This window comes from Vulpes vulpes, chromosome 2 (assembly GCF_048418805.1).
Source record: "Vulpes vulpes isolate BD-2025 chromosome 2, VulVul3, whole genome shotgun sequence".
Lineage (NCBI taxonomy): Eukaryota > Metazoa > Chordata > Mammalia > Carnivora > Canidae > Vulpes > Vulpes vulpes.
Genome location: NC_132781.1, coordinates 606,657 through 615,458, shown reverse-complemented (window position 1 = coordinate 615,458; position 8,802 = coordinate 606,657).

Genomic DNA, 8,802 nt, shown 5'->3' with positions numbered 1-8,802 from the left:
TGGCCTGCGGACCGTCCCGTCCTGTGAGCCTACACCCGGGGCGGTTGTTCCAAAGGAGTAGCTTTGCTGTGGCGGGCAGAGGAAGCTCAAAGCTCGTCGTCGTCACAGGAAGGTGGCACCGCGGCTACTGTGACATTCAGCCACTCCATGGAGGGGTGTGGAGGCCGGAAGCCCCTGCCCCTGCTCAGAGGCCCCGCAAATGATCACCCAGCCTGGGACCTAAATGCCACCTGCCCAGGCTTCTGTGCCTGCCTCCCCCCCACCGACCCCCATGCGCCGCCCCTGGGCCTGGAGGAGGATGTCCCTGAGGCCACCCCCCAAATCAGCCCTTTCTTCCCATCACATCCAGCATAACCCAGTGCCCCTCACTGAGCAGGGGCTCCTGGGCAGCAGCTTGTGGCCGCCGAGTCCCTGGGGCATGGGGCTGCTCGGGTGGGAGGGCAGGAGGACCCCACACGGTGAGGGACCTAGGGCGGCCGCTGAGGGCTGACTGCGTTCCATCCCGTGTCCCCCGGGAGGCCTCCGAGAGTTTGACGTGAATGTGTACCCGTGTCAGGCACTTGCATATCCTGAAAGTGAAACTAGTTTTGTTTATTTTGGAAGTGGGACAGAAACCTCGGAAGGACCAATGAAAGGGGCTGGTGACTCCTGCCTCATTCCCCAGCAGTGACGCTTGTGGACACATCCCTAGAACTTTATAGAAATGTTCTGTATACGTACCCCAAGTGTGTATCCTTCCCATTTCTTTTTAAAAATCTTATTATTAAAAAAAATTTTTTTTTAAGATTTTATTTATTTAATTGACGGAGAGAGAGAGAAAGAGAGAGAGCAGGGGGAGGGCCCTGAGATCAAGAGCTGAGCTGAGATCAAGGGTTGGAAGTTCACCGGACTGAGCCACGCGGGTGCCCTGTCTCCTTTCTGTTTTCCTATGGTGCTGGGGTTGCGTCGGCCGCCACCACTTGGCCCCTCGGTTTCCCCTTTCTCCTTCTCTGTAGGGTGTCCTACCCTTTCCGTTTCTCGGACCCCAGCTTCTGCTGCAGCATGTGGCGGTGGCTTTCACTTTCTTCCTTTTGGTTCTTGGAATGTGTGGTTTCAGTTACGATTTCCTATCCCACCCAGGACACTGTGCCGCAGCGTGTTCTCGTGCCCCCCAGGCCTGTGGGGTCTTCTTGCTACCGCTGCTCACCCCCATCCTGACTTCATTCACCCCCTGGCTCCCCGTCTCTGAACCTAGTAGTTTTGTGTGCTGAGCAACTGATCACCTGTTGTGCGCGGCTCGCGTGTCCTTGGGATGCGCGTGTGGCCCTGACGGCAGAAGCAGGGCTCTTGGAGCCCCCGGGCCAGGGTGGTCGGTGTCCCCACTGACCAGGTGTCCCCGCTGACCAGGTGTCCCCACTGACCAGCGTGCTCTTTTGTGTACTTGCCGATTTTGATCGCCGTGAGCTACCGGTGATCGAGAGGGGGGATGCTAGGGATCTTTAATTGTGTGTTTGGAAGCTAATTTATCAGACACGCTCCGATTTTAAATTGTGTCTTGGGGGCAGCCCGGGTGGCTCAGCGGTTTAGCGCCGCCTTCAGCTCAGGGCCTGATCCTGGAGGCCCGGGGTCGAGTCCTGCGTGGGGCTCCCTGCATGGAGCCTGCTTCTGCCTCTGCCTGTGTCTGCCTCTCTCTCTCTCTGTCTCTCTCTCTCTCTGTGTCTCATGAATAAATAAATAAAATCTTAAAAAAAATAATAAATTGTGTCTTGGTACATTGAGCCTTTATCATTAGGGACTGTGTCCACCGTGATCTTCCCATTTATTTCACAGTCTGTTTTGTCTGGTATCAGTAGCACCGACTCCCTTTGGTTAGAATATTCCTGATCTTTTCCCAAGACTTTTCCTTTCCACTGCTGTGAGTCCGCGGGCCTTCGGTGCGTCTCTGCTGAGTGGACAATATCTCACTTTTGTCCCTGGCTGCCTCCCTGCTCAGGGCCCCCCCGGGCTGCCTCTGACCCCCCACCCTGGTCTTTGCTTGTTTTTCTTACCCAAGATTGGTGCTTGGTTCTTTGTTGTCTTGTTCCTGTTCGTCTAATTTAATCTAATTCCAATTCACCGGTTTTAGAAAATTTTAGAGTTTTAAAATGTAGGACTATTGGTACATTCTTGACTCATGTACTTCCGCTTCTGGCGGACTCCACATCAGCATCTTGTTTTCCTTCTGCAATCTCTTTCCTCAAACATCTGTTTATTTTTTCCTGAGGCATCGTGTGACTTTATTATCTTGATAGCTTCCTTTTACAAAGAATTGCATTTTTAAAAAGATTTTATTCATTTGTTAAAGAGAGAGGGGGAGAGCAGGAGCAGGGAGGGGGGCAGAGGGAGAAGCCGACTCCACGGACCAGGGAGCCCGGCCAGGGACTGGGTCCCGGGACCCTGGGTCATGACCTGAGCGCCCCCCCACCCCCGGCGCCCTAAAAGAATCACATTTTTAATATCGATCCTTCCTAGCCAAGACCGAGATATACTTTTCTGTTTATTTGAATGCTGTTTTGTTTTCTTCAGACTATTACATAATTTATATAAGCAGCTCACATTTCTTACTAAATTTGGGGAATATCTTGTGGCTGCTTTAGGGGACGCCTGCGTGCTGCAGGGCAGTGGCTCACGCGTTGCTCGGCGACGGTGCCGACCCCTCCTCCCCGGGTCCTGTGGGCTCCTCAGACGTGCGTGGCGGCATCTGAGTGAAGGATGACCGCGGGAGTTTGGGGGCCTCCCGGCCCAGTTCTGGCCGGGGCTGGACCCTGTGTCCCCCATCCCTGTCCCTGCTGAGCCCACTGGACCTGGGGCGAAACCCTCGCGCGCCACGTCCCTCCCTTCTGGGTACGGACCCTCCCCGGGCACCTTGCTGCCACTTTCCTGAGGTGGCACCAGGAATGGAGTCGGCGGTGGCTCTGCCTGGAATGGGTGCAGAGGAGAAGGGGCGGGCTCACCACCCCGGGCCTGCCTCCCCTGCGTGATTTTATTTTATTTTTTTTTAAGATTTTATTTATTTATTCCTGAGAGACACAGAGAGAGGCCGAGACCCAGGGAGATGGAGTGGGAGAGAGGGAGAAGCAGGCTCCACGCAGGGAGCCTGACGCGGGACTCGATCCCGGGCCCCTGGTACGGCCTGGGCAGAAGGGAGGCGCTCAACGACTGAGCCCCCCGGGCATCCCCTTTGGGTGACTTTAAAAATGAAAATGCTCTCTCCCCGCAGCTGTGACACGGTGTCCACTACAGGACGTGACGGCCCGACGTCACCTGTGATGCGGCCCCTGGAGGGAACCTTCTGGTACTTACAGGCGTAGTAAGGGCAGCAGTGACGGGGTTGTGGGCTCCGTCCTCCGTGGGAAGGTCCAGTCAACCCCGCTGCTCTCAGGGCACGAAGGGCCGAGCTCCGGCCGCGTCCAGCTGTTGCCCCCTGTTTGGCCTCCGGCTGGTCCCCAAGTAGCAAGATGCCCCGTGTTCCAGCGCCTCCGAGCTCATGTGGCGTCCCGTCCAGACTGGGTCCAGCCGGGCGGGCAGCAGTGGGCACTCACCCCTGTCACTCCTGGGGTGGCCGTGGGGCGTGGGGGCCGCAAGGGGCAGGCACAGGCCCCGGGCAGTCCGGGCCGGGGTGGCGCACCCCGAGGCAGCCTGGCCTCCGCCCGTGCGGGGGAAGCAGGGGGATGGGGCCCTGGCCTAGCTGTGCCCCCAGACCCAGGCGAGCCCTCCACCGCCCTGCCAGGGTGCGGGGAGGCGGACTGGGGCCACCGGCCCCGCCCCTCAGGACCCCACCCTGCGGGCAGCATCACGTCCCGCGCTGTCCTCAATGTCCGCTGCTCTAACCGCTCTGTTCCCGCGACACGCATCCTCCCTCAGATCCGTCGTTTGTGGTTGTCGAGGGCTGAGCAGGGGCGGCCCAGGGACCCCCGCCTGAACCGACCCCAACCCCAACCCCAGGAAATCCGGCGGGACCAGCGCGAGGGATTTCCAGCACATCACGGTCCGAGCCTTCGGGGTGGCGCTTTCCCTCCGAGGCCCGGCTCGCCCGCCCCTGGGCCAGTCCGGGTGCTCCAGACGGGCCGGCGCTGGCAGGACGACCCCTCGCGCACCTCGTCCTCTCCCTGAGGCTGCCTCCCCTGAGTCCTAGAATTACTCCAGGATCAGGACACTTCCCTGGGGAGGCTCCAACCCCAACCTAACCAGAGGGCGGGCCAGGGCCGGTGTCCCCGGGGCCCCTGAGCCAGGAGGAGGGACCACAGCTCCTTTGGAGCCACAGGCAGTCCCGGGGGGGCCCCCCCTCCATGAGCCCCGGGGGGAAGAGGGGAGGTGGCAGGAGGCTCTCTGGACGCGGTGCTGACAAAGGGAAGCTCTGTAGCTGGAGACCACACAGATGGACCTTCTCCAGGGGCTGCATGGAGGCGGGGGGCCCCAGGGGCACACCACTGGAAGGGACGGGGGCTGGAGACTTCTCCAGGGACCCGTGGGCTTGACCCGGAGAGGCAGCTCTTGGACCATCCGAGGGTCTGGGGAGAAACAGGATCCCAGCATTGGTTACAAGAGCACCGCACAAAGGCGTGTGGACCTGGGGGCAGCGTCAGAGCCGGGGTACCCACGGATGGTGCCTGGGGTTGGCGGCACCAGGCGGCCAGACCCCAGACTGTGCAGACGGCGTGGGCCCCATTTCATTTCATTCCATTCCATTTATTTATTTATTTATGAGCGGCAGAGGGAGGAGAGAGAGAATCTTAAGCAGACCCCTCCTTGAGCACAGAGCCCGGTGGGACTCAATCCCGGCATCCTGAGATCATGACCTGAGTGGAAATCAAGAGTCAGACGCTTGACAGACGGCACCGCCCAGGTGCCCTGGCCCAATTTCATTTTAAAAACACACACACATAAAAATAAGTCAGCAAGTAAGTGAATAAATAAACAAAAGTAAAAACACACAAACATGTACTTCCAGAAAAGCTAGAAAGGGATGAAATGCTGTTAGACATTAAGTCTGAGCCAGGGAACTACAGGTTTTTGCAATTTTTTTTACATCTTTTTTTTTTTTTTTTTTTAAGATTTTATTTATTTATTCATCAGAGAGACAGAGAGAGAGAGGGAGAGGCAGGCTCCATGCGGGGAGCCCGACCTGGAACTCGATCCCAGGCCCCCAGGATCACGCCCTGGGCTGAAGGTGGCGCTAAACCACTGAGCCACCCGGGCTGCCCGGTTTTTGCAATTTTTTTATAGCTTTTCTTCGTCCTCTAAAATTTCTATAATCGGGGATCCCTGGGGGGCACAGCAGTTTGGCGCCTGCCTTTGGCCCAGGGCGGGATCCTGAAGACCCAGGATCGAATCCCATGTCGGGCTCCCGGTACATGGAGCCTGCTTCTCCCTCTGCCTGTGTCTCTGCCTCTCTCTCTCTCTCTCTCTCTCTCTCTCTGTGTGTGACTATCATAAATAAATAAAAATTTAAAAATAAAAAATAAAAAAAATAAAAAATAAAATTTCTATAATCGACATCTACTTAATCAGGGGGAACAACGTTCTTTAAGAATAAACTGTAGGGACACCTGGGGGGCTCAGCGGTGGAGCGTCTGCCTTTGGCTCAGGGCGTGACCCCGGGGTCCTGGGATCGAGTCCCTCATCAGGCTCCCCACGGGCGCCTGCTTCTCCCTCTGCCTGTGTCTCTGCCTCTCCCTCTGTGTCTGTCATGAATAAATAGATAATTTTTTTTTAAAAAAAAAGAGAAGAAACTTAGTTTTATTCCATCAGAGAGTGGTTTGTCGACCCCCTCCGTCCGTCCCCAGGCCCACTGGGCCTCCCCGGGACAGGCTGGGATGCCCTGGGCTTGTCCTTGAGGCCGTCCTTACCTTCCTCAGGGGAGGGCCGTGGGCCTGGCTCGCAGCACCGCCTCTCCTGGGGGACGCGGGCCCTTAAGGCCACCCGGACAGGTAGGGGTGCCTCCTGGGCTCGCCACGAGGCCCTCCCGCTGCCCAGTTAGGCTCCCCTTGGAGGCTCACTCGGCTTTACATAGGAGTTGGGTGCCACGGGGTCCGGGGGACAATTTGACCACCTTGGCCTGATGGGGTGAACCCGCAGCTCCAGGACATGTCAGGAACCAGGGAGCACCTCCTGGCCTTTCCCTGCCTGTCGTCTCCACAGGTCGTTCGTTGTGTACCTGACCCCCGAGCTCCCCTCCTGGCCCAGGGCTGGGCCAAACAGGCCTGAGGCCACCGGGCTTGAGGCGCCCGGGGCGGGTGTCCAGACCAGGGAGTGCCCCCAGGGCCAGAAGGTCAGGAGGGCCCTGGGGTAGGGCTCCAAGCAGAAGGCCCAGGCAGGTGGTGAGGGCGCCTTGAGCCACGCAGGCAGACCCCGGCGGGGCCGCGGGGGTGGGTTCGGGTGCCCGGGGCTCACCCGGTGGTCGCGGGTCCCACGGGGCTGGAGGGCAGAGCTGAGGGAGCGGCGGCAGCATCGTGGGCTGTGGTGGCCGGGAGGTGGGGGGCGGGCAGCAGGGCAGCCGCAGGCCTGCACGTCCCTCCCCCGGGCGCTTCCGTCCTGCCCACCGTGTTGCTCTTGCAGGTGGACAACACCTGCCCTCCCCACACACTCGGTGCTCACACTTGGTGCTCCGCGGTGGGTTGTCGGCCCCTTGCCCCGTGGGCAGGGCAGGCCGATGTGCGGGCGACCTCCTGCAGCCTGTGCCCACCCCCCCCCCCCCCCCCCCCCCCCCCCCCGCTAGGCAGGCGCCAGGCACGGGGCTGCACCAACCCCAGGACCTGACAGGCGTGGTTTTCCTTTCTGACCCTTGAGCTCAGGATGGGCCAGCGTGAGTCCTGAGTCAGGGCAGGAAACCACGGGAAATCAGGGCCTGCAAGATAACAAGCCCCAGGGGGGTGTTCGCCATCCCCCGGTAAATGATCCATTTGGTCGGTCAGAAGCAGCCCCGCCCTCGTCCCCAGATCCCCAGGGGTTTTTCTTCTTTTCTTCTTCTAAATCATGTAAGACACCTTGTCTCTTGGTCGTGGACACCCCCCCCCCCCTGAGCTGGATGGTTTCTGATCACCTCGGAGTCTGCGCTCCCCCACTTGTGTCCCGGAGGATCCCCCGCGCCCCAGTAAAGGCCCAGGATCTTCATCATTTTTGCTTCCATTTCTCTCTTAACAGAGGCAAGCACAGTTTCTGGAGAATTCGGAGTCAGGTCTGCTCCATAAAACACGGGTCCTTCCTGGAATTTGGTGTGTTGTGTTTGTCGGGGACTCTCGGGACCTGTCGGTCGGGGGTCGGGGTCCGTTGGTGCAGAGCCCAGGGCCCCCTTGGGCGCTCACCCTCGGGGCTACCACACGGCTCCCTCTGCTGCCGTGATACCCGCTGCTACGTTTTAAGTGAATCTGATATTTGTGATCATTATCTATGTTTTCGTTTAAATGTGCTTCTTGGCGATGGTGCATAGCAGATTTTTATTTGTGCGATTTATTTTTTTAGCCTGACTATAAGGACATCCTTCGTATAATTATAAGGAAATTTGGGGATCCCTGGGTGGCTCAGCGGTTTAGCGTCTCCCTTTGGCCCAGGGTGTGATCCTGGAGTCCCGCGTCGGGCTCCCTGTGTAGAGCCTGCTTCTCCCTCTGCTTCTCCCTCTGCCTCTCTCTCTCTCTCTCACGAATGAATAAATAAAATCTTTTTAAAAAATTATAAGGAAATTTGTTTGATCACGTGGTCACCTGGATTTGTACGTTGCTATTTCTAGACTTCTAGCAGATACTCTTTTAACAAAGGACAATCTATAGTATTTAGAAAATATTTGGATGTGTTGGCAACATGACCGCTTTGAGCCTGGCAGGTCGGAGTCTGGTCCGAGGCAACGAGGGGCCCGCGGTGACAGGTGCTTGGCAGCGCCCGCGACACTGAATGCCCCGTATTAGGACGTGCGCCTTTCTGGGGCTGTGCAGGCTCAATCAGGGTTTCTATCTCTGCTTGCATCAAGGTGGGGCCCTAACGGGCGTCTCCCTCCAGCCCTGTCCCCTGTGGGGTGCCTGCCACTTAGCTCCATTTTGCTACTGGACTTTCTGAGCACCAGGCATGTGCTGTGTGGGCGCCGCGCCCGTTCACCGATGGAGGGTTTGACGGATTCAGAGTCCAGAGCGACCCGAGGATTTGCTCCGAGGGAGAGGCCTGGCCAGGATGGAGGAGTCACTGGGATGGGGGATCCTCTGCCCCTGCCCCCCTGGCTGGTATGTGGGGCGGGGAGCAGGGGTCCTGGGTGGGGAGGCCGTCCCTTCTCGGAGGCTGAACTGGCCATGGGTGGAGGGCCTTGGGCAGAGCGACCAGCCCCAGAGAGTCCAGCCTTCTGCCCCACACACCCCAATACGCCTCTGGGAGGTGGGCGAGGCCGTCAGGGGTGGTGGGGCGGTGGGCACAGGGCGGTCTGCACTGCTCTCCTTTTCCGGGTCAGGCCTTTCCTTGCGGGTTCCGAGGGAGCGGCGCCTCAACGGTTGTGCCCAGAGGACAGTCAGCCTGGCCACCTGCCCTGCGCCATCCCCTCTGTCCCACTGGCCTGTCACACGGCCCCCAATGACCCCACAGCTTTCTGGGAGCCCAAGGCTGCTGGTCCAACAGACGGCTGTGTGTCCGTCAGGATGTCTGTGACCCTCGCTCCTTACATCAGTAGGATTTGCATCCTCTGCAGGGGGACGCAGGCGCTGGGTGTGAGGTGGGGGCCACAACAGGGAGCAGGTGGTTGTGGGGATCCCACCATCGGTGGGGAGCCCATTTTGCACATGGCCCTTGTCGGCAGAGCTGCGTCCG